Consider the following 25,931-nt stretch of genomic DNA (forward strand, 5'->3'; position numbering starts at 1 on the left):
CGCAACCTGTCCTCTATTGGACTCCACCATAATATCAATCAAGGCATCAACTATGGCATGATGGCAGTGAGGGTTCCATCAGAGGTCTTGAGCATGCGCAGGGGCTAACTGATAATATCAGACTCTGGGTCTTCATTATGTTCCCTGCATTGCATTGAAGGTCTTTCTTTGATGCTTCATCCTGACTGAATTAACTGGTCTATGTTGCTGTGTATTTACATTCCTTCTGTTTACACCTCTGTCACTAGGCACCCAACCCCTAGCTAGCCATTAAAGAAACAGACCCATCATAGATGCAGCGGTGTAAAATAATGTTTATTTATTTTTTCAACATGCAGTATAAAGCTGGTCTATATTTTCTTTCCATTTTGTGTTATAGCTGTAGCACAAAGCTTGCTGATTGCTGGATTAAAGGCACAGTAAAATTGGTGATATGAACCAATAAACATGGGTTCTTGTATTTTGACATCATCAACACAACTGTGCCAGATATTCTCCATTACTTTATGTTAAAAGAGTTATTCAGATCTAAAACCAAGAAGCAGAAGAAAAACAGGAATGGCTATTCATGGATACTCATGAAGCCAGCATTAGTAGCACATCAGAAGAAGCTCCTTCTCCAAACATAAGACAGCATCGTTGAGTGATTGCATGGCCTGTGCTTGGATCACTCAATGCATGAATCTAAGATAACCCTCTGGGATGCCCAGGTGCATAAAATGGCTGAATAGAGAAGCCAGTGGTTAAACAGCATGCCGGCCTGGAGTGTAATAAGCACATTCGCCACTTATACATTGTGTCTCAGAGAGGCTGACATGAGTTCATATGCTTCCTCTTCACAAGACCTGACACTCCATTCCACATACTTGTATAACTTTAGGAATGTTTCTACTGACAATTACTAAGCTGGAGTAGGAGTGCCTATGGGGTATGAAAAAAGGTCTCAAACTTTCAGGGCAGGGGAACACTTTAAACCATAATCGTAGGCTTGCGTTGCCGCCATGTTGAAAATTCCAACTTTGCTGAAATCTCGAGCAGTACATCGTTTTGCACAATACTGTCTCCCAGCTTCACCTGTTCAAAAACACAAACAATAATCTGTCATTAGCATTGATGTTATATCAATGTTTTCAGCATTTAGGAAGGAACTTACTTCCATCCCAGTGCCCAAAGTCTCAGATTGGCCAGTGATCCACAACAGTAATTGTTGGAGGCCACCTAAACGCCGTTCCCGGGCACCAGATTCTTGCTGAATTGTGTTACAGAAAGTCCATACTTGTCCTGAAGGTGGGACTTAAGAGCAGTGTGCAGGACAAGGACACTGTTGGCCTGACTTGTACATAATATTCTGAGCTTTTTTTGCTTACAATAATCATCACATTATTTGATAGAAATTATGTATGAAATCATCCTATTTTATACAGTTTTTGGACTCCCTTTTTTACTTTTTTCTTTTGTAATGATTGTTGAACACTTCCCACATATAATTCAACTAAAACCAAGACTACTCAGTTGTTAATTAAATGCAGCCATGAGGTGTGCCGCCTTCATGGCAGAAAGTACATTTTATTTGTATGTATTATCTCTTTGTGCAAACTCTGATGGTGGATTTAATTCCAGCATACACCTTAAAATACCACTGTACCTCAGTTGATTGTTAATGAGTGTGAGTTCTCTCAAATAGCTGAAATATGTACACATGCCAAAATGTCAGGTGTGTCATGGCTGGGTCTGACACCCGCAGTTAATTACTGAACATTTATATGGTGATTATTGGACGCAGAGTGGAAACTGTTAGTAAAGCTGGATTATCACCTTCCTGCTCACCTGTCGCTCACTGACTTCCATATCTTCTCATTATTTGAGAGGGTATTGTGCTTGTGTGAAGAGCTCCCTTGGGATGTATTGTATGAAGGGTATGTAGGCATAGCAGAAAGGTAAGAATTGCACAGAAGGAGGGGATGGCATTGTTTGACCTCTACGTATGCATCCTATTATCTTTTCCCCCAACAGGCAGGACAACCAAAGGTCATCTGAAAAGGAATCTTGTTGATTTATTGTGCTTAGAGTTTGAAGGTTTTAGTCTGTGTATCAACTGGCATTTTGGAGTTTTGGGAAAATGCAAGACATATCAAATACAGTCCTGGATCTCCTCACATGATGAGGATTTGAGTTCTAGTCCTAAACTTGGCATGGATTTGACGTCCTTTCACACTGCAAAAGCAGTATCTCACTTGGTTGTAAACAGTATTTGGTAGCTACCCCTATTGTATTCACCCTTTCAATCATCTAATTCTGCGGATCATGGAAGTGGATGAATACATTATAAGTAGGTATGTGTAAAATTATTGTTCCAATCAGTGGAATTAGTCATTACCTTTTTTTATATCGATACTTGTGATACAATATAATATGCCCTTAAATTCACTGGTGGAGTGATTTTTCATTTGGGCACATTTTTCAAATGGGTTTCTGCCTTTTCAAAATTTGGTCACATTTTTTACTAGCTCTGCTTGTGAAAACCCATAAATCGCACTCCTTCCCACTCCCTTGCATCTCGAGCTCGCACCTTGCGCTCCTGAGCCCATGGGTGCGCCAACAGTCCAGAAGGTACTTGTGGATAGCTGAGGCTCAGTGCCTCATTAATAGCTCCTTGAGCACTTCCCAAGGATTTCTTAAGGGGGCTCAGTAAGGGCAAGGGAACTATTGGCAAGGAAGATGCAGCACTAACGACAGGCTGCAGAGGAGCGTGGAAGAGAGATTCTGCATCAAACTCCGGAGCCAAAAGAGCACATCCAGCGCCACCTGGGCAGGCTGCACACTCTTAGACCTTCGGACAGTGAAGTGTGACACACAGAGATAAACCTGCTCTTGGACTAACTTCGCTGCGAAAACCACGGGGCAGCACAGGGAGGCGATCTGAGGATGTTTGTGTGATGCTTGCTTGTTCAAGCTTGCAGACTTGTCTAGCTTAATCGGGAGCTTCTTGCCAACTTATTCATCGTTTGCTAAACAGGTTACAGGCGATAGTTGATGAGCAGAACTTGGATTTTCTCCTCAAATATTCAATTTCTGCTTTTAAAAAAGCACAGTTCGTGGACCAATGTGGAAATTCTACAAGCCTTGGCAGCCCTTGTTTAGAACAATGGACCAAAAGGCCAGAAGCCAGAAGCAAAACGACTCTCCCTCAGACAAGGTAATCCGCGAATTTGAATTGATTTGTGCGGATGTAGCCAAAAGACTAACTAAAACGGTCCAGATAAGGGAACCTCAGGAGATACGGTGGTTCAACACTGAATGCTCTAGAACCCAAAAGATCCTGAAGATGGCCCATCATGCTAACCCTCGTGATAGAACCCAAATTAAAAGCTCAAGGTGGGCTTTTAAAAGTACAATTAATCGAGGGAAAGAAGAACTGAGGTGCTTAGCCTGGGACGATTTTATAGAGAGCCAGTTCCCTCAAAGACTCTAAAAGCTTTTGGAACATCATCAATTGCCCTTTATTTAAGGAAGAGGCGAGGCAGATGCATTCTCTGTTTCTAGGTGATGTCTGGGAATCTCATTTCTCTGCCATATTTAATCCAAACTCCCTCCAGTTAGAGGAGGAATGTGGGGATTTGGCGCATCTCTCTCAGTAGCCAAGATTGAGGAGGACTTAGCAAAGGGAATTTGTATGAAAGCTCCAGGTCCTGACGGCGTCCCATTGGATCTGATTAAAAGTAATCCTAATCTTTGGGCTCCCCAACTGACTAATGTTTTTAAAGCAGTTTGACTGATCCCATCCCAGCCAGGGAAGGAGGCCATCGTAGTTTCAGTGTTTAAAAAGGGTAATAGGAACGACCCGGCCAATCTTCCTTATCGATGCAATTGAAAAGGTGTTGGGGAGGGTTGTCCTTGCCCGACTTGAGGCTTGGGGGAGCAACAGAGGGGTCATGTTAAAAATGCAATATGGCTTTAGGAGGGGAATGGGTAACACCAAGCAGGGCCTCAATTTGCCCTGATTATGGGCAAGTACATAAGGCCAGGGGGGTTCTATCCACCTGGCCTTCATGGACTTGTCCAGTGCCTTCGACACTGTTAATCGGGAGAAATTGTAGGCACTTATGGGGAAAATGGGCATTGAGGAAGCATTGATTTCCCTTCTGCATAGGCTTCATTCTACCACCACTGTCACCATAAGATATGGCCCAAAAGGGGAAAAGACTAGGCCTATAGTCTCCACAAAAGGTGTTCGGCAGGGGTGCATTTTAGCTCCCTTTCTCTTTTTAATTTATACCAATGGCCTGGAGGCATTTTTATTGGTTAAGGAAATCGATTTTCCCCGAATTGGGGGCAATCCGGTCCAGCTATTATCGTATGCGGATGACACCATGCTAACGGCCCTGACAGCAAACAGTCTCCAAAAATCACTCAATGCCTTCACAGATTTTATATTTGCACTTGATTTAAAAGTTAATTTTATTAAATCATACAATATGGTGTGTGGTCCTAAATCGACTAAAACTAGAAATGTTGCTGTAAGGGATAAGAGCTTTGATAAATTAAACAATTTTAATTATTAGGGGAACTTTTTTAATAATAAGATGAATTGGGAACCACTGCAAGGGTGCAACATGCGGGCAGGGTTATGGAGGGGCTCTTTCACTTTGCCTGGTGACTGGGCCATAAGCATGTGACAGAGCTGGTTACACTTTACAAAGCCATTTGCTTGTCTTTTGCACCATATGATGCAAGAGTTTGGGGTTACCACAAAAGTCGTCACCTACAGGTCTTAGAAAGCAAATTCATAAAAAGGCTATTGATGACCCCAAATAGCGCCCCTATACTCTTTTGTCATGGTGAGTTGGGGCTGGAAATTTTAGAGGATCGCATAGATATTTCCCCCTATGCTTTTATGGGCAATAATGTGGCTGACTGAGGAGCTAATGTTCTCAAGGGAGGTTATTAAAGATTGTATTAATCTAGATAGAGCACTGTTGATCCCTTGGCTCCGATTAGTAAGAGAGAAATTCCACGAAATAGGCAGGGGCATTACTTTGACAATCCTGCTAGTATCCATACAAATGCGAAAGTCATCATAAAAGAGGCGCACTATTCCGCAGTAAAGTTGTGCCGCTCACAACTTGAGGTAACATGTTCTCCATGTTTGTTCCCCGCCCAACAGCAATTTTATCTAACATTCATCATAAATGTACAGACACAATTTACTTTGAATATGTTTATGTATCCTGCACTTTTTAATGGCTTTCTCGAGACAATCAGTATCGGTCGACAAACTTGCATCCTGCCTGTGTGATAATTTGGCAGCTCAGAGCACTTTGCGCCTTATGCTATTTTCCCCCATTTATAAAGAGCCGATGGGAACATTTTTAGCCCCATTTTTGGTAGAAATCAGGCCCTGTACTTATATTGAGGGCTTCAATTAACTGCATTTTCTGGCTACCTCTGCTTTATGAACTGTGGTTTCTAGTTGCAATGGCTATTTGGAAACAATATTAGTCATGATGTCATTAGAATGATGGGTGATATATCTTCTTGTGTTAAGTACTTTGGATTGTGGACTTTATCCTGTTTTAAATGTTTGAATCTTATGAATCTTTTTTTTTATAGCTTTATCCATGCTGTTGTGTAAATAGGTCATGGAAATTTTAAATTGTAATGTTTGTCCCCAAACATTTATGGTCTTTATTTGAACCAATCCAGGAAGTGCCTAAGGAAGCAAATGTGCCACTAAACAACACCATGAACTCCATGCCCTCCCATGACTTCAACATCCTACTTTCACAACTTATAAAGGTTCAGTTGGGGTATAGTAACATTCCCCGACAAAGTAGTCCCCCAGGAAAGGTGTCAACCTGAGTCATCCAAGCTAGAATTCTCATCCAAAACAAAGCAATGATATCCAACACAAGGAAAACACTTCCCCACTTTTAGCACCCTTATGGCCCCCTTTATCAACACTATGGAGAACATTTTTAACCGCACTTGCCTTTCACTCAGAAAAACTAGAGCTCCAAGTAAATCTATTGCACGTCTTAGCCACCCACGTCTCTGGAATTGAGAGGAAACTCCATTATTTAAACTCACTAATTGAGCAGGTGCAAAAAGACCATAACACCGCATATCATAAGTGTCAATGCACCAGTACCATGGATCATTTAAGATCCATTCCCACCATCTTGACGGATATCTTAGCAGAAGTAAAACCCCAGGCTACGAACTCATCAATCAGCGCCCCAGCCATTACAAGTTTGAGTACATAGGCCATTTCCCTCACAACGAGGTCACCGGCAAATGAGAGAAAAGGAGGCAGCACCCCAGGCCACACCGACAAAACCCAACTATCCATTGATTGACCAGCAATCTGCAATCACATCGGCTAATCAGCTATGTGGAGGCCCTTCACCCACAGCAGGAGATAGAAAACTGCAGGCACACAAACAATGTCTCCCCTCAACAAAAATGGAGCGCAAACGTTTAAGGAAATCAAGGAACAAAAATTGATAAAGCAACAGGAAAAGACCCAGATGCTATCAAACATTCTACTCCAGGAACAAGAGCCCCCGCATATGTTAAAGGAGCTAATAGGTCAGCATGGGCTCGATATTCAACCCCTTGCTAGCCCCAACATACTTGAGGATCACGGAAATAGGGGCTCCAGAACCTTAAGCAAAATGACCTCCCAACAAATCACGTTCAAATCCGAACCATTGATTGAGCAGCAAGACAATCCAAAAGACCATTCAGTTTTACAAACTCTACATGAATCCTGCGCCCCAAAAAAACGTCAATTGCCACACGCCCCAAATTTTATACATACAGCCCAAGCAACATTTGGTAATTCAGCCCACTGTCAGGCTGTCAACAATACTTCATTACTTCCCAGAACAAGCAAGCCCACACAACAGAAAAAGGGTGGCCCACAGGAGGACACTAGGGTCCCGATTCACAGAACTAACTTAAGATAAAATCCTAAACTTACTACCATTTTGGTATTCATAGAAGGCACTTACTCATTTTGGTATTCACAGAAGGCACTTACTCATTAATGAGTAAATGCCTTCTGTGAATACCAAAATGAGTAAGTGCACTTACTCATTTTGGTATTCACAGAAGGCACTTACTCATCAATGAGTAAGTGCCTTCTGTGAATAACAAAATGAGTAAGGGCCTTCTGTGAATACCAAAATGAGTAAATGTTAGTAGGTTTAGGAATTTGTCTTAAGTTAGTTCTGTGAATCGGGCCCTAGATCAATTACATCAAAACCATACTAATTTGACAGCCCCGTTTAGATTGTGCAGTATGCTTGGAGTGAGTCTGGCAATTATAGAAGATCAGCAATCACTCTGTTTAGCCTCGAATGTAACAAAACCAAACCTTCTTGTCAGTAAAGAGGGACCCACAAGAACACCTATACTGTGCAGTTCTAAAGGGTGCAGAGACACTACTTAGTGAACATGCCCACCCATCTTTTGACACACAAAGCAGCGATGTCCTAGTAACACTAGAAATTATCCCTCACTGCAGAACCAGGGGACGTCATGATATACTAAACCGAAGTGCTAGTACAATTGACACCTCAAAACATCTTAACACTCAACACATTAAAGCCATAAAATTCAAACCAGATCCGGAAGCAACTGGAAAAGAATTCACGGTTCTCACCTGGAGCAATCTAAGGATTGCTATGGAAGTATAGCGCCACAGGGACCTCTTTTTGAAATGGGGAATAGAAATAAAACTACAGAAATAGAGCGGTATCCAGACCCTCTCTGCCCAATTTCAAAACTTGTTAGGTTTGAAAATCCGCATTCTCATTATACACCTGTTCCGTGTTATATTAGGTTAGCAGTGTGCGGCTAAATTAGACACCATTCATATTCACGTTATGCAACCCACTGAGTTATCCCTGCAATGTGTGAGCTTCAGTTAGCGAGTGTGACTCCATTTTGTATTTCGCAATCCTTATTAGGCTGTGTCCTACTTGCCTCAGCCAAACACTATATTTAGTTATTATTTTCTTTACTGTTCAAGGTTGCCTTCTGACTTACTTATGAATAGGCCATTCTGCCTTCACATACCTATCCATGTGTGTAGCTCTGCTCCCACGTTAGGAGACGCTGAGTCCCAGCACGGCAACCTTGAAACTATGATAGTGTGTACCCATCTGGCAGGTGGTAGCCCATCCTTCTGTGCCTCCTTTGTTCATGTTCGGCCTAAGCCGGTAAATTTCCACTGTGGGTGTGGTTGGAGGTTCTTGGGAGGAATGGTTTTGCATTACAGACTGTTGGGGGGCCAGTCCCTTGGCAGACATCTTAGGGTGCAGGTAAGATTGGACTCCCCTGCAGAGTATTGCTAATAAACAACTGTTTGTATTCTCTACTGTCTGATCGACTCTTCATTTGGTAGAAAGCGAGTAGGAAGTTGTAGATAACCCGGATGGCCCATAGGGGCCACTTCCTTCAGTTGGTGCTCGAAAAGGTACCCCACAAGGTGATCTGACTCACCCGTAAACGGGTTGCAGGATCGGCGTTGCATCCAGTCGGTTGGGCGGATCGGGGATCCCCACATGATAAGAACAGGCTTCTCTTGGCTGCCCCGCCCGTCTGATCGGGTGACTCCTCGTCTAGTGGTCACCGGCTGGGGTCCTGAGAAGGCCAAACCTTGGATTTGGTCATTTGGTCCGAAGAGTCGGCAGTGGAGAATAATCTTACTCGACCTGAGTGCACCAGGTGAGTGATTTGAATTCTTGGAAAATGTGGCACCATGGTTGAACGACATGAACCTACGGACTGTGTCTGGTACAGTCTTCGAACTGTCTTGTCTTGATCTTGGTGGGTTTGCGGGCCCTTAAAAGAAGTGTTTGTTACCAGTCTACCAGGCCAACTGGAAATTCGGTCTCTTCTTGAAAAAGTCTCGGACTGTTTGCGAGCAATCTTCCAGGCCAACTGGAAATTCAGTCTATTCTTTAAAAGGTCTGGGGCTGAAGACTGTCGTCTTGTCTTGAAACAGTTTTGGGACTGTCATGTCTTGGTGCAGTCTGTGGACTGTGGACTGCAGTTTTCAGACTGCTTTTGATTTGGTTTTTGGACCATTTTGTTGGTTGATATTGTATTTGTCCACTGTGGACAGTGCATGTGTCTTACATTAAGATGCCTAGTTTAAGTAAGTTGGGGTGTTTTGGATGTCGGTGTTGTTCCACTGAGGCTCCACAGGGTTCCCCAAATTTTGATGTATACATCAAGCATGGCATTGGCCCTATTATGTTTAGCACATTGTCAAATACATATATGAGGGATAATGCTGACTTACAGTGGCCGCTTTCGGGCACATTTGATGAACAGAAGTTGAATTACTTGCAGGATAAATTGTGAATTTTTGTAATTGCAAAAAGAGCAGGCAGTCGATGTTTGATTCTCTGAGGGTATGGCAGAAGGAAGCAAAACAATGACAGATACAAGCAGAGAAACAAGCTCGGAGGGGACAGAAGCAAACGATAACACAGAAAGCAATGGCCTATGATAGAGAAAAGATTGAGAAAGGCATAGAGTGTGCCGATAGGAAGTTTCAATTACAGAGTAATAAATGTTATGTTGCTAGAGAGGAAGGTGATGATTTTGTTGAGGAGTTACTAGAGATTCTCGTCCCCCACCTCCTTATGCCCCTGAACGGATATACCCCATGATCCCAACATCTCAGTCTTCAGACTCTGGTTCTGCTAATCCTAGTCTTTCTGTCCCCAGCTCTCCTGCTTCGGCCCTAGCCCTGCCTGTCTCTTCCCCAGCTTTGCAAGTTACAGGTGCCATCAGCCCTCCTATTCTGTCTCCTGGCTCCATATCTGTGGCTACGCCTTCTCATACTCCTACAACACAGTCTTTGTTCGAGATGGTGTCAGTTTCTTCATCTGCTCTTTTTCCCTTGAGTGTGTTACCTCAAGCATTGCAAGATCTTGAGACGCCTGTACATGGAGTGCATTCAGCGAATTGGGCAGCGACACGTGGCCACATGGAGAAGGTGTTGGTGCGCACTGCTGTACGTAATGAGGAAAAGAAGAAGGTGGCTGACCAAGCTGCACAATGGGCCCGGAACCTGATATATAGTGTGGAAGATGTGCGGACTGTGATGAAAGATTATGAGCCATTTATACAGCAACATGCCCTTAAGCATATGTTGGCTATGCTGATAGGATTGAGAGAGCAGTGATTTAAGGGTACCGCACCTCAGATCATCTATGACATTCAGGATAGTGTATATGCTACAGGTATGGCCTCCAATTAGGTTTTCAGTAATGTGGCGACGTTGGTGGGTTATCGGGGTAGATTGCTTCAGAAGGTCCCGACGACAGCGTTACAATTTCCCATGAGAGCAGTTCATCCCATTTACCACCCCGAAATACCGGAGTTGAGAGATGGGAATGATGTTGTTACTCGCCAACTAGTGGCGGACCATTTTCAGGAACAGTGGATCTACACTCCCTGGAAGAGGAGTGAGATAATATCCCTAAAGTGTCAGTTGCCGGACCCTCAGAAAAATCCAACTGCGTATTATAAAGAATTGAAGGAGGCCGCCTCCTCCACAGTGATGGCATTAGCTGATAGAGAGTTGTTTTTCAGCCTGTTGGTACCAATAGATATATGGAGACAAGTGCATATGCAGAATCACGTAGTGGAATTGGGTGGAACATGGGACGAGATCAGGGCATTGGATAAGGAGCGCAAGCCCGGTGAGAAGCAAAAGGCGGAGCTATTAGCTTTGCCAGGGAGTATTATCACACACATGCATTCCCTTATCCCACCAAGACGAGTGGACTGGTACAAGTTGATTGTGTGTCGTCAAAAGAAGGATGAAAGTGTGTCTTATTTCTTTACTAGGTTTGAAGGGGTGTTTTGGGATTTTAGTGGCCAAGATCTGTCACAGGAATGTGGCGTTTGTTTGTTCGTTAACAGATTTGTCACAAATATATTCCCGAGATTGCGACTAGGTTGCAGGCTTTGGAAAGTACTTGGACCAGCAAATCCCCGTCAGTAATTTTGAGTATGGCACAGTACTACGAGCACAGAGAGAATGAAGACCAAGAGAAGGTAGAGAAAAAGTTCAAGGAGTTGAAGACAAATGTGTTGATGCAACAAGTGACGAGGGGAAATGGAAGAGTTAGAGATTTGGGTCCGGCCCAGCGAGGGTCCCAGGCGGACAGGAACAGTACCCTGGGTGTGTCCATATGGTACAACCAATGTGCGTACTGTAAAAAGGAGGGGCATTGGCGAAGTGAGTGTCCAAAGTTGTTGCAGAAAGTTGAGGCCCCAAGAGGAAGGGGTATTAGAGGGTGCGGTAGAGGTGGAGGAGAGATGCAGTCTGAAAATACATCGTATGAGCATCATAAAAATAACTATTTTGACGAAACTCGGGAAAGGCAGTACTACCATGATGACTATGACATGGACAAAGTGATGGGGTTGTACCACAGCTAGGACAGACAGGGACAGGGTGAGGGACCAGTTCCGGTACCTGTAGATCAGTGCGGACCCTATGTCACTGCAGATTTGCAGGGTACGACCAAGATATTTTTAGCTGATACAAGGGCTATGAATAGCTCTTTTTCCCATTCACTAGTCCCGGGGGCAGCTGCGTCTGGCTAAAACAATGTTTCGGTAGGTTTCTCCGGCTTGCCTATTGTAAGCCCCATTTCCAAGCCTCTAGCTATGACTATTTGTCCCTTTACAGTAGATTCGCCATTTATGTTAACCACAAATTGTGGAGAGAAATTGATGGGATTGGATTTGTTGAAGCGATTACATGCCATCATTTATTGTTCCCCAGATGGTGTTTACATGACTGTTGGGCCACAAGTCGCTCGTGCAAAACAATGCTTTACTAAAGATGCACCCCTCCCAGCTGAATTTAAAGAGGTGCCCCATAGCTTGTGGGCAGCAGGAGATACGGACGTGGGGTTACTCCAGATCCTGCCGGTTTCTATTAAGATCAAAGATAACGCTGTATTGCCTCGTGTTCCTCAGTATAAGATGTCACAGGCAGGAGAACAGGCCTTATTGCGGATAATACAGGATCTGGTTAAGTCTGGGGTGGTTGAGGAGGCAGTGGCGAATGTGTGTAATAGCCCTATCCTTCCGATTCTCAAGAAGGCACCATTGGACTCTTCTGATGCTCATCCTGACGTCTATCGTTTTGTAATTGACCTCAGAGAGGTTAATAAAATTGTAGTGCCTCAATATCCTGTAGTCCCAGACATTACCACGATATTGACAATGATTCCCTCATCAGCCAAAATATTTTCCGTGATCGATTTAAAGAATGCTTTCTTTAGTATTCTGATCCATACAGATAGCAGATATCTGTTTGGATTTGCCCTAACCATCTGGAGCTTCAGAATCTGTTGTGCTCCTCAAGGCTATACAGAAAGTCCTAGTATTTATAGTCAATCTTTCAAAACTCAATTGGATTATTTGGTACTTCCTCCTGATAATGCGCTATTGCAGTACGTTGATGACCTCCTTGTGGCCTCTGATACTGAAGATGGCTGTAAAGACGCCACTGTTAAACTGCTGTTGCATTTGGCGCAGCATGGTCATAAGGTGTCCCTTTACAAATTTCAATATTGTCGACAGGCGGTCATCTACTTAGGTCACCTACTGTAGAAGGAGGGTTGCAGACTAACACCTGAACGCATAGCTGCTATCACTAATATGCCTGTTCCTAAGACCAAGCGTGAAGTACATGCATTTATTTGTATTACCTCGTATTGTCAACATTGGATTCCCAACTATTCCTCACTATGGACACCCCTTCTTTGCCTGACTATCAAAGAAGTGCATGAGCCCCTGCCTTGGACATCTGCATGCCAGCAAACTTTTGAGCAATTAAAGGTTGCGCTTTGCTCTGCTCCTGTACTTGGTACTCCTGATTACCAGAACCCTTTTGTGGTTTATGTACATGAGGTGGATGGTTGTGCGCTCTCTGTTTTGACACAGGGTTTTGGTGGTAAGCAAGGACCCTGAGCTTATTTTTCTACCATTTTGGATAACCTCGCCAGACCTCTCCCGAGCTGCCTAAGAGCTGTTGCGACAGTGGCAGTTTCTATCAGCCAATCGGTAGGGCTCATCCTTGATACTGATCTCACAGTAATGGTACCTCATGCTGTGAATACGCTTTTGAATAAGACAAAGACCCAGTCCCTTACTAGTGCGTGCCTGACTGGATATGAATTAACATTGTTTGCTCCCCACATTACCATCAAAAGATGTGCCACTCTGAACCCAGCCACATTACTACCCCTCCCTTCAATGAGTAATGACACAGATGCACATGAGTGTATGTATTGAACGGTAGAGGAGACGAAAGGACGGGTAGACCTGACTGTTGTCCCCCTATCTGACCCCCAAGGGGAACTATATGTCGATGGCTCTTGTTTCAAATTACCAGATGGCACCATTACTGCAGCATATGCAATTACAACGTTGCACACTGTAGTTGAGACATCCCGTGTCCCGTAACAATCAGCTCAAGCTGCTGAGTTGGTTGCCCTTCTTCGGGCTTGTGAGTTGAGCGAGGGACTGACTGTCAATATCTACACTGACAGCCAGTACGCCTTTGGGGTCGCCCATAATTTTGGACGCCTCTGGGCGGGGAGAGGGCTCTTGACCTCACATGGATTATGAATACAGAATGGCCCACTGATACATAGACTTTTGTCAGCTATAACACTTCTCGATAGGTTAGCAATAATACAATGTAGTGCCCACAAAGCAATAACAGATGATGTAGGGAGAGGAAATGCATTTGCAGATCAAACAGCTAAGGAGACAGCTAGATCAAAGATAAAAAAGATGTTTGTGGCAGGTCCTGCTAGGTGGGTCCCAGACAATGGAATGTTTGAGGACACATTAGAAAATGTTAAGGAGATACAGAGTGAGGTGACCCTAGACGAATTGGCAATATGGCAGGAGAGTACAGGGCATCTGGATAAGGAGTAGTGTTGGACTGATAAGTCAGAGAAGCAGCAGTGGATGCTGCCTAATGCCTATGTACTCCATCTGGTTACCATGGCCCATGGCCCAGCCCACATTAGCGCCAAGGGAATATGCAAGGTGTTGGATCCAGTGTGGTAGAACGACAATATTTCCAAAGCAGCCACTCATTTAGTGAAACACTGTATGATTTGCATGATACATAATCCTGGGAAAAGAACCCAGACACCTTCTGGTAACTTTGCACCACCTTCCTTCCCTTTCAAGGTTTTCCAGAGGGATTTCATCGAAATCAAACGAGTTAACAAATTGAAGTATGTGTTGGCAGTGATTTGTACATTCAGTAAATGGACTGAAGCTTACCCCACTAAGGAGAATACGGCTATGGCGACAGCATAGGCACTCCCAAAAGAGTTCTTCCCTTGCTTCGGATTGCACACTTGATCTGGAGTGACAATGGAAGTCACTTCAATTCAAGAGCTATCCAATTGATGTGCGAAGGTTTGCACATTAGGCAGAAGTTTCATGCAGCGACTCACCCCCACTCCGCAGGCCTGGTTGAGAAGTACAATGGTTCTCTCAAACTGAAGTTAGCAAAGATACAGGAAAGCACAGGATTGCGATGGCCAGATGTGTTACCTTTGACTTTGTTATCTGCTAGGGTACCTGCACACTCTAGAACAGGGTTGTCGGCCAATATCTGGGGCATTCCAAGGCCCAAGCGCTTCTCCGAGATAAAGTACCCTTTGCTTGTGAATTACTTATATAAAAGAACTAAAGATCTTTGTTCTATTCATCAACAGATTGAGGAGACACTATGACCATTGCCAGAGAGGCCCGGGCATCAGCTACAGCCCGGCGATTATGTGCTCGTAAAAAACTTCCAGAGGAAGAGCTGCCTGGAGCCTCATTGGAAATGACCCCTGTTGGTCCTACTTGCTACAAGGACAGCGGTGAAACTTGATGGTCGAAAGAACTGGGTGCCTGGTACCCACTGCAAGAAAGTGCCTCTACCGCTTCCCTATGACAAGTGGGTGCTCGACGGCATTGCTGACCAAGAAGGGGAATGGGTGCCCCGCTTTATACATTCTCTGACGCTCGGTTGAGGTGGGTGTAGACGGAAGCAGAGAGTGATGCTGCCTAACTTGAGGCGGTCCCCCCGGAGATAAGGGCAGCCCCAGCGTCTTCCCAATCTGATCCACAGGCACCAGGGTTTCAATGCCCTTCTGAGCCAGAGTTTCTTCCCCTTTTTGTTGACGAAGAAGTGCCTGGAGCTACCAGGTATAACCTACGCCCCCGACAGAAGGACAGTGCGCCAGAGGGACAGTCCAGGAGTTAGGGAAGGACTTGAGATTAGGGTATAGGTGCTATGTCTAAGGTGCCTGTGTCGGATTAGGGTGAGAGACACTGGACAGGATCATTGAGGGTACTTGCCCAGGAGGGAGGGTAGCCTATCCTGACAGAAGAAGGATTTGTATCCAGCAAGGGCTGCGATCGTGTGGTCACCTCGAGGGAGTACTTCATAGCACCGCTGTTGATGAACAATAGGAGCCTATCAGCAAGGCTCTAGACGGACGCTGGATGACTTGTGCCCCTCTGGTCGGTTGTATTCTTGGGGCTTCAGTTCATAAAGCTTTTCACATGTACCCATTTGGTTGTGCTGCCATGGGGGATCAATAGCCCCTAGCAACACCCTCACCAGGGCAGGGTGGTCCTGTGTGGTCTAGCTGATCTACTAGCAGTAAGATAGTAATAGTAGTATTCCTTCTTATAATAATAATAATAATGTTTGGGGTGGTATGGTATTTAGAAAAACAGCATCCTGTGCAAACTTTGATAGGGACTACCCCAGCCCCACCTGAGCACCTGTTCCTTATGTTGGCCCCACATAAAGAGAGGCAGACAGACATATGTTGAAAATGACTGCTTGCAAATGCTTAATCAAGTACACAATACCTCTAATGTCACGAATTGCTGGGTGTGTGGGTTACTCCCCTCAGATGTACACAAGAATGATTTTACTGGTGTCTTTACCCCTGTTGTACCTAAGCAGCTGTGAGGCATGGTTCCAGTTGCTTTCCATGGTGTATATTATCATGCTGATGCTATCAATATGATGAAGTCTGATTATGAAGCATTATTGGAATATATTGTAGTACACCGGGTTATACATCTGAAACAGGAGGTAAGGACGGTACCCTACAACCAGGAGCATGCCTTAGGGGTGGGCGGAATTTGTCTAGTCACGCTATGCAAAGCTCAGCGAAACGGTAAACAATTTCTGCGAACACGCAAAAATTCCGCAAACACGCGGAATTGCTTGTTCGTGATGCTTTTTTCCTGTTCGCGGACGCTATTTGCATGCTCGAGGGGAAATATCTTGCAAAAACGCAATTTGAAAGCGCGAACAAGCAAAAAATTCCGCGAAGGCCCCAATCGCAGGAAATTTGGGCAATTTTGCGTTCTGCGCGGAACGCGAAATAACCCAAATTCCGCAAATTCCACGAGCGGAACGGAATTTACCGCCCAGGCCAAGCATGCATGAATGTTCACGAAGATAATAAGAATGCCACATGGCTACAAAATGAAATGCTGGATTTTAAGGGCTTCAACGTTACCGAATATTGTAAATGTTTCCATGAATGAAATGTCACTATAGATAAAGCCATGCCCGTTCCTGTAATTCATACAGCAGCTAGTTTCTGTGTTGAAGGTTTCAGGAACATTCCAGTGGGACAGAGAAGTTGCAACTACACATACACGCTAAACACTACCAGTAGCCCACCTCTACTCACTCCTCCAAATGTATACTTTGTTTGTGGGGAGCAGGCTTATACATGGCTCCCCAGGGGATGGTCAGGCCAGTGTTATGTCTCTTTCCTTTTACCTCCCATTTATATTGCACCATCCAACTATCACAAAGGCCATAGGCTGCAGCGGAGAAGAGTACATTTTCCCTGGGTGAGGAGAGTCGATATCGATCAAAACAATACTACCCTATAGCAATTCACTGATGCCATGAAGGATATTGTGCCTTTCTGGGGACCTATGTATAATATTGTTAGCATTTGTCGCCTCACCAGTGTTGTAGAAGGGGTCATCAATACTACAGCAGGCATACTAACGAACATTACGGCTGAGATAGTAATAGTAGTATTCCTTCTAATAATAATAATAATAATGTTTGGGGTGGTATGGTATTGAGAAAAACAGCATCCTGTGCAAACTTTGATAGGGACTACCCCAGCACCACCTGAGCACCTGTTCCTTATGTTGGCCCCACATAAAGAGAAGCAGACAGACATATGTTGAAAATGACTGCTTGCAAATGCTTCATCAAGTACACAATACCTCTAATGTCACGAATTGCTGGGTGTGTGGGTTACTCCCCTCAGTTGTACACAAGAATTATTTTACTGGTGTCTTTACCCCTGTTGTACCTAAGCAGCTGTGAGGCATGGTTCCAGTTGCTTTCCATGGTGTATATTATCATGCTGATGCTATCAATATGATGAAGTCTGATTATGAAGCAGTATTGGAATATATAGTAGTACACCAGGGTTATACACCTGGAACAGGAGGTAAGGACGGTACCCTACAGCCAGGAGCATGCCTTAGGGGTGGGCGGAATTTGTCTAGTCGCGCTATGCAAAGCTCAGCGAAACAGTAAACAATCTCTGCGAACACGCAAAAATTCCGCAAACACGCGGAATTGCTTGTTCGTGATGCTTTTTTCCTGTTCGCGGACGCTGTTTGCATGCTCGAGGGGAAATATCTTGCAAAAACGCATTTTGAAAGCGTGAACAAGCAAAAAATTCCGCGAAGGCGCGAATCGCAGGAAATTTGGGCAATTTCGCGTTCTCCGCGGAACGCGAAATAACCCAAATTCCGCAAATTCCACGAGCGGAACGGAATTTACCGCCCAGGCCAAGCATGCATGAATGTTCACGAAGATAATAAGAATGCCACATGGCTACAAAATGAAATGCTGGATTTTAAGGGCTTCAACGTTACCGAATATTGTAAATGTTTCCATGAATGAAATGTCACTATAGATAAAGCCATGCCCGTTCCTGTAATTCATACAGCAGCTAGTTTCTGTGTTGAAGGTTTCAGGAACATTCCAGTGGGACAGAGAAGTTGCAACTACACATACACGCTAAACACTACCAGTAGCCCACCTCTACTCACTCCTCCAAATGTATACTTTGTTTGTGGGGAGCAGGCTTATACATGGCTCCCCAGGGGATGGTCAGGCCAGTGTTATGTCGCTTTCCTTTTACCTCCCATTTATATTGCACCATCCAACCATCACAAAGGCCATAGGTTGCAGCGGAGAAGAGTACATTTGCCCTGGGTGAGGAGAGTCGATATCGATCAAACCGATACTACCCAACAGCAATTCACTGATGCCATGAAGGATATTGTGCCTTTCTGGGGACCTATGTATAATATTGTTAGCATTTGTCGCCTCACCAGTGTTGTAGAAGGGGTCATCAATACTACAGCAGGCATACTAACGAACATTACGGCTGAGCTCCAGGTATCCCCGACTTGTTGCTCTTCAAAATCGGATGGTTTTAGACGTCATCCTTGCAGATAGGGTTGGAGCTTGTCACGTCATTGGCAGCAGCTGCTGCGTCTAAATCCCAGACCCCACCCCTATTGTATATTCCGCTATCCAGAAGCTACAAAGGCTTGCACCTGATATTCATCAGGACAATGGTTCATGGTCCTTGACAGAGTGGTTTTGGGGTCTGATATCATCCTGGGGTTAGGAGATACTTCTTTTCCTAGTGGTTATCGCAGGTCTCATCTTCACATGCTGCCTATGTGTCAACTGCCTTCCAGCATGCTGTACCTATTGTGTGAGCAAGCTCACCCCTACCCCTAAGTTGCCAGGACAAGGGAATAAAGTCTCCGCTATGATGATGCAAGACATACAGGATATGATGCTGATATGAGGGTATTTTTTAATACTAAAGATATTTTGCAATACATGTGCTGCTTTGGTTTCCTTTGCGATCCGAGTGACTATACATTTATTTTCTCCTCTGCTTAGAATTGTTAAGACCCCACAGGATAGCGTCAATAAAGCATTTAGCCTCCTCTGCTAAAAGGAGGATCCGTTAGGTTTGAAAACCCCCATTCTCGTTATACACCTGTTCCGTGTTATATTAGGTTAGCAGTGTGCAGCTAAATTAAACACCATTCGTATTCACGCTATGCAACCCACTGAGTTATCCCTCCAATGTGCGGGATTCAGTTAGCGAGTGTGACTCCATTTTGTATTTCGCAATCCCTATTAGGCTGTGTCTGAACTAGGCCCCGCTTGCCTCAGCTGAACACTGTATTTAGTTCTTATTTTCTTTTCTGTTCAAGGTTGCCTTCTGACTTACTAATGAACAGGCCATTCTGCCTTCACATACCTATCCATGTGTGTAGCTCTGCTCCCTCGTTAGGAGACGCTGAGACACAGCACTGCAACCTTGAAACTGTGATAGTTTGTACCCATATGGCAGGTGGTAGCCCATCCTTCTGTGCTTCCTTTGTTCATGTTCGGCCTATGCCGGTAACTTTCCACTGTGGGCGTGGCTGGAGGTTCTTGGGAGGAATGGTTATGCGTTGCAGACTGTTGGGGGTCAGTCCCTCAGCAGACATCCTAGGGTGCAGGTCAGATTGGACTCCTCTGCAGAGTATTGCTAATAAACAACTGTTTGTATTCTCTACTGTCTGATCAACTCTACATTTAGTAGTAGACGAGTAGGAGGTTGTAGATAACGCAGGTGGCCTCTAAGGGCCACTTCCATCAAACTTAACACCGCAATGGCTATTGGGGTACTTTGTGGTGCCATAGGCACAGTCGAGCATGCCATGGACAGTTTGTTAAATCTATGCCACCTGCTATACAAGAAAAGTTTCCATACCATCAGCTTGGGGTGCCGCAATCACGAAGAGAGACACATGAGTCTGCCAACACACGGTCCCAGGAAGAAGATATTTAAGGTTCTGTTCTTGCAATATATACAGTCTTAGCAGTAAGACAGGGGAGAATAATTTTATCACCTTTCTCCAAGACTTCGACATTTTGTTACTTCAGGAAACCAGGGCCGTGTATGCAACATAAATCACAGGCGTTTAAGGGGTAAACTCAGCAAGCAAGCAAAACAAAAAATTTGAGCAGAACCTATGGTGGTCTATCTATTTTTATTACATCTCATCTACGGTGGCAACAAGAACTGATCGGTTTAGATCAATCATGGGTTAAATTTGTCAAACTTTTCCTGCATCAAGACATAAATAAAGAAACACCAAGGAAAATCCACAAAGATACATTCTTAATCAGCAATGTATACATTCATCCATCACAGTAGCAAAAATCTGAAATAATATAGTATTTAATAGCACTATTAAAATCACTACAATTCACCTTTCCGCAAGCCAGTACTCTGCTGTCAGGTGATTTTAACATGTTCTTATTGCAAAGTGGCATAACTCCAGGAAAACAACCTCCTAAGCTAGCCGTAAATAATATTCCTTTGATAATTACCAGTCACTGCAGAACACATTGTTTCGGTAAAACTTTCATTACTGCCCAATCAAACATAGGGATGCTCACTTTAAATGGCCGTATTTCTCAAGATCAATCAGCGGCACCCCACTAGAGCCACCAAACATATTAATACCATCTTATTTGACACTGAGCTGTTTCAAATGATTGCCAGCTATCAAAATACATCAGGCTTAAATAGTGAACATTTTACCAAGCTCATGGCTTCACATCTACCCTTGATCGCCATTTCCCGAGAGCGAGGTGCGTCACCAGACACGCCCCCTCGGTTGGACACGCCCCCTCACCATATGCCTATATAGTGCGCGCTGACTCTGAGGCTTGACACTAACATAGGACTCCTGAGGCGGAAAGCCGGGAGAGCGTATTTTAAGCATTTGTAAATATTGGTGTAATTCTGTGCTTTTTAAAACCTACCTGACACTTCCTGGAACAGCGGGCTCACGCTGCAACGACCACCACTACCCTTGATCGCCATTTCCCGAGAGCGAGGTGCGTCACCAGACACGCCCCCTCGGTTGGACACGCCCCTTCCAACGCTTTGATCATTCTGCATAAATTATGTGCCTTGGTAGGAAGCGCAGCGGACGAGCGCAGCGGGCGCGACGATTGCGCGCCGAAGGCGCGCTTAAGGCAAGCTCGTCTGCGCTCGTCCGCGAGCGTCCGGGACCAGGGGCCAAGGACCCTGTGGGCTACTACACTCATACTTCTGCTGAACTACTAGCGCTGCGCCCAACCGCCACGATGTGTCCACCTGTTCCCCATAACGCGGCGAAACGTATATCTTACTTAGGCATAGGCAACCCCGCCACCCTCACAAATGCCCCTGCTCCTGAGTATTCTATGCTCACGACCACACCCTGCTCTACCTACACGTTCAGGTGTATATATCTCAATATCCGCTCCATGATTAAACACCAATCAGATATTTTTCTGCTACTCATGGATAAACAACCTGACATGCTGCTATTGACAGAGACATGGCTCACTCCGGACTCACTACCGGACATTTTAGCTGCCCTACCTGCAGATTACTACATTCTATCAGCACTCCGCCCAGGCGGAAAAACTGGGGGAGGAGCAGCTATAATCGTCAATAAAAAATTCCAAATTAGACAGCTCCCCTCTCTGCCTCTACCTAATACTGAAAACATAGTCGCCAAAATAGATACTCCCAATGGCTCACTTGTACTGGTCCTACTATATCGCCCTCCCCAAACCATGGCCACATTCCCTTCCACTCTAGCTCAGCTACTGGCACCGTTGGTCACTAACCATCCTAAACTACTTCTGGTTGGGGATTTAAACTTCTGGTTTGACAACTTATCATTGGACCCCCAGGCTGCAGAGATGAGTGAACTTTTCTGTGATCTCAACCTGACACAACACATCCACACTGAGACTCACCAGAAGGGCCATAGCCTCGACCAAATCTGGTCTCTGAACTTGTCACTATCCGCATTAGACATAAAACCTTGCTGCTGGTCTGATCACCACAGCATAAGTTTCTCCTTCCAGTTAGATAAGACAACCCACTTCAAGCTACAAACCAGCAAAACCATTAGGAAATGGACCTCTATGGATATGCCAGCCTTTCTTAAATTTTTGGGTGACTCCCTTCCCCTTGACAGCACTAATGTGGAGGAGGCCGATGGCCGGTTCAATGAATGGCTTACTGCAGCGATTAACATCTATGCTCCTCCTACGCATCTCAGCAGCTCTAGGAGTCCGGACGCACACAAATGGTTTACACCTGAACTAAAAAAACTGAAACTGGAAGTGAGGCAAAAGGAAAGAACCTGGCGCTCCCAGTACTGCCCACTGGCCAAGGCCACATACTGCTCAGCCAGGAAGACATACCAAAAAACTCTACAAAACCATAAAACAACCTATTACTCATCCAAAATCCTAAACTCCACCAATAAGTCAAAAGAAATTTTCAGGATAGTGAACGACCTTTGCAATGACGATAGAACTTCCCCTCCGGTAGTTCCCACACAAGCGCTATGCAATTCCCTGAATGACTTTTTCCGCGATAAGATCTTAATGATTAAGCAGAACATTTCCACACTTCCAGCTTGCGCCCCAGTGGATGACATCTATCTCAATCCCTCAACTTTACATTCTTTTCCCCTTATCGATTTGAAAAGTTTCTTGGCACTACTGTCCAGAGTCAAATCAGGCTCCCCTATGGATGTCTGCCCCCCTCAAATCATGAAAGAAATTGGTCGAGCTATGCCCAACATCATGATACCCTTGCTCAACGACTCTCTCATTTCAGGGACAGTGCCTAGCAGCTTCAAGCAGGCCTTATTGATTCCCCTCACCAAGAAACCTGGTATCGACCCGCTGGACCTCACGAATTATCGGCCCATATCCTTGCTGCCCTTCCTATCGAAAATGCTGGAGGCGCATGTTACCAACTGCCTCTCTAATTTCGTGGAGGAAACGGAATATCTCCAACCCAACCAAGCAGGTTTCCGGCCTGGTCACTCCACTGAGGCAGTAATATTGGCCATCCAGAACACCTTGAGGTCCAACGCTGACAACAACCTTCATCAAGCCCTAGTACTTCTTGACTTGTCCGCTGCATTCGACACGGTTGACTATTCCATTCTGGTCAACCGTGTCGAACAGGCGGGTCTCAGAGACTCTGCCCTAGCCTGGTTGAAATCGTTCATCTCCGAACGTACTCAGTCTGTCCGCTTAGGCTCCTTTTCTGCCGCCAAAGTCAAGTCTTTCTGTGGGGTGCCCCAAGGCTCTTCATTATCCCCCTTGTTATTCAATTTGTACATGCGACCCCTTCTTTTTGCCCTGAGAATGCACAAAGTCACTGTATATAACTATGCAGATGACTTGCAGCTCGTTTTTGTTCTCAACTCCCCAAATGCGGTGGAGGACTTCCAAGCCACTATGACTCTAATCCAGAGCTGGATGTCCTCAAATCACCTTAAATTAAACCCAGGGAAAACTGAGTTGATCCTGCCCGGCAAGAGCGAAACCAGTTGGAGCCCTAACTTCTGGCCGACTGACATGGGCCTCCCCCCTAAGAAATCTCTGACTGTAAAAAGTCTGGGGATAACCATCAATGAGGACCTCTCGCTAAAATCTCAAATTGGATCCGTGGTTTCTTCTGGATTTTTCCAATTGAGGAAAATTAGGAAAATCGCCCATTTCCTCACTCCCTCCGCCTTAATTCAGGTTGTCATGGCCCTAGTCCTCTCCCACATCGACTTCTCAAACAGCCTATACCTAGGCCTACCCGTAGGACAACTCAGAAGACTGCAGTACTTGCAGAATCAGGCCGCTAGGCTGATCTGCAAAGTACCCAAATGGGAATCGATTAAACCAGGCCTAGAGAGCCTGCACTGGCTACCCGTGGCTCAAAGAGCCGAATTCAAAGCCGGGTGCATCATCTTTAAGGCTCTGCAAGGCAAGGGACCTCTATTCATCAGACAGCTGATCGGAAGATATGTTCCCTCACGGAACCTAAGATCTGCCCACAAAGACCTTCTTGAAGTACCTCGCTTTAAGAAAAAACGACAAGGCGGCAGCAGCTTCCATTTCCTAGCTGCTACCCTATGGAATTCTCTGCCACTAGCCCTCAGACAGAGTAAAGACCTCCTTGCCTTCAGAAAGGCATTCAAGACTCACCTCTTCACAAAAGCTTACTTGAAATAACGCTTCCGGTAGACTCACCCTTTGTTATGTTTTTTATCTTTCCAGCGCCAAGAAGCCCTCGGGCGTACGTGCGCTTTATAAATTTTTAATAACATAACATAACATCTGCTCTCAAGAGCCCGACCAAGTAATGATCTGACTACATTTTCAAGCGCATACAAACTGAAAAAATAAAAAAGATGTATCCACAATAATGAATTTGATCAAAAACGTCGATTACAACCAAAAGTGGGAATCTATTATATCCACTGTAATGTAGAACTTTTCACCAAATTGTTCTCAACACCCAAACAGTATAATGGAAGAAATATCTTGATTTTCAAATTCGCTTTTATGTAGAAAAAGGAAATTACACAAGGAGATCAGAACACTCTGGAAAAATGCGTAAACAAACTGTACAAATATTAATCAATAAATTAACACTATTAGGCGTCAATATAAAAATGCAGTCTGGTCAGCAAAGAAATTACCGCAAACAAACATCTGGATAAAGATGTTGCAAATAAGCAAAACAATTAACAACAAGCAGTGTTGGGAGGATATAAAGAACATAGCCAATGTCTTTTTCTGCCCCCACACGACAAATATCTCCGCGGCAGACTGGATAGACCACCTGAACACAACTAATGAACAAGCCCCAGTGTTCGAACAACATCAAGCTTTGACCCCTTTGATACATGAGCTTTCCAAAATCTGCTTGAGGTAAAATAACTACATGAAACTCAAGTCGGGAAAGTCCTAAAAAAACTCAAAGCAGACAGGGCCCCCGGCCCGAATGGTCTTCCGAGCGCACTATTCAAGCTTGACCAACCCTTCTCGGCCCGGTACCTCACTGTAAAGCCTAGGTAAACACCTGCAAGATCCTTCCAATTACTCAAACAGGCTTTAGACCAGGCACAAGTACTACAAGCAAACTTCTGGCTTTGAGCCTCCTTGTACAAAAAGCCATAAAAAAGTCCACCAAATTGTACACCTGTTTTGTGGATATAAAAGCCGCTTTTGACATGGTTCAGAGAAAGCGCTTATGGTTAAAGCTGGTAAAATGGGGCATCCCAACAAAGTTACTTGGAGACCTAGTTATTGTGTATTCACAAACATGGGTCCGAGTTAATTTAGGCAATAGCGAGAGAACTACAGGGAGGATGCCCATGCACAGAGTCCTAAAGCAAAGATGTGTGCTAGCTCCAAACTTTTTCAACATCTTTAAAGCTGATTTAGATGCAAGGTAGTTGGAATTCCAAAGCGATCCACCAAGCTAGCAAATCACCCAGTTAGAAATGTACAATATGTGGACGATATAGTCCTGTGCAGCCAGGCTCCAAGTAGCCTACAGCGCTTGAATGAATGAATGAATGAATATTGAATTTATAAGGCGCAAACTTAACCCAAGGGCGTCAAGGCGCTGAATGCAAAGCATCAGAATGCGATGAGAAAGGGAACATGCTCAGACTGAAGAATCTGGAAAAAGCCAGATCTTTAAGGTTTTACGAAAAAGCGGAAGGGACAACTGACTAGAGATTTCTTCTGGGAGGGAATTCCACAGTTTGGGCGCAGCCGTAGAGAAGGCTCTGCCACCCCATTTAGCCTTCTTAAACCTGGGAACAGTGAGTAAGATTTTATCCGAGTACCAGAGCGATCTGATAGAAATTGCTGGAATACACAGATGCGCTTGGACTGAAACAAATTTATAATAAAA

The 25,931-nt window shown here is 44.7% G+C and overlaps 1 protein-coding gene across 2 annotated transcripts in view; it reads right to left on the reverse strand.

The window, feature by feature from the left end:
• Positions 1-309: 309 nt before the first annotated feature.
• Positions 310-25,931, reverse strand: part of LOC146860417 (uncharacterized) — a 200,211-nt gene continuing 174,589 nt past the window's right edge. For both annotated transcript variants that reach the window (XM_085646345.1, XM_085646344.1), the window contains one exon: positions 310-1,074. The gene's annotated coding sequence lies outside the window, so the exon portion shown is untranslated. The remainder of the gene's footprint in view (positions 1,075-25,931) is intronic.

The sequence above is a fragment of the Triturus cristatus genome, chromosome 3_1 (assembly GCF_964204655.1).
Source record: "Triturus cristatus chromosome 3_1, aTriCri1.1, whole genome shotgun sequence".
Lineage (NCBI taxonomy): Eukaryota > Metazoa > Chordata > Amphibia > Caudata > Salamandridae > Triturus > Triturus cristatus.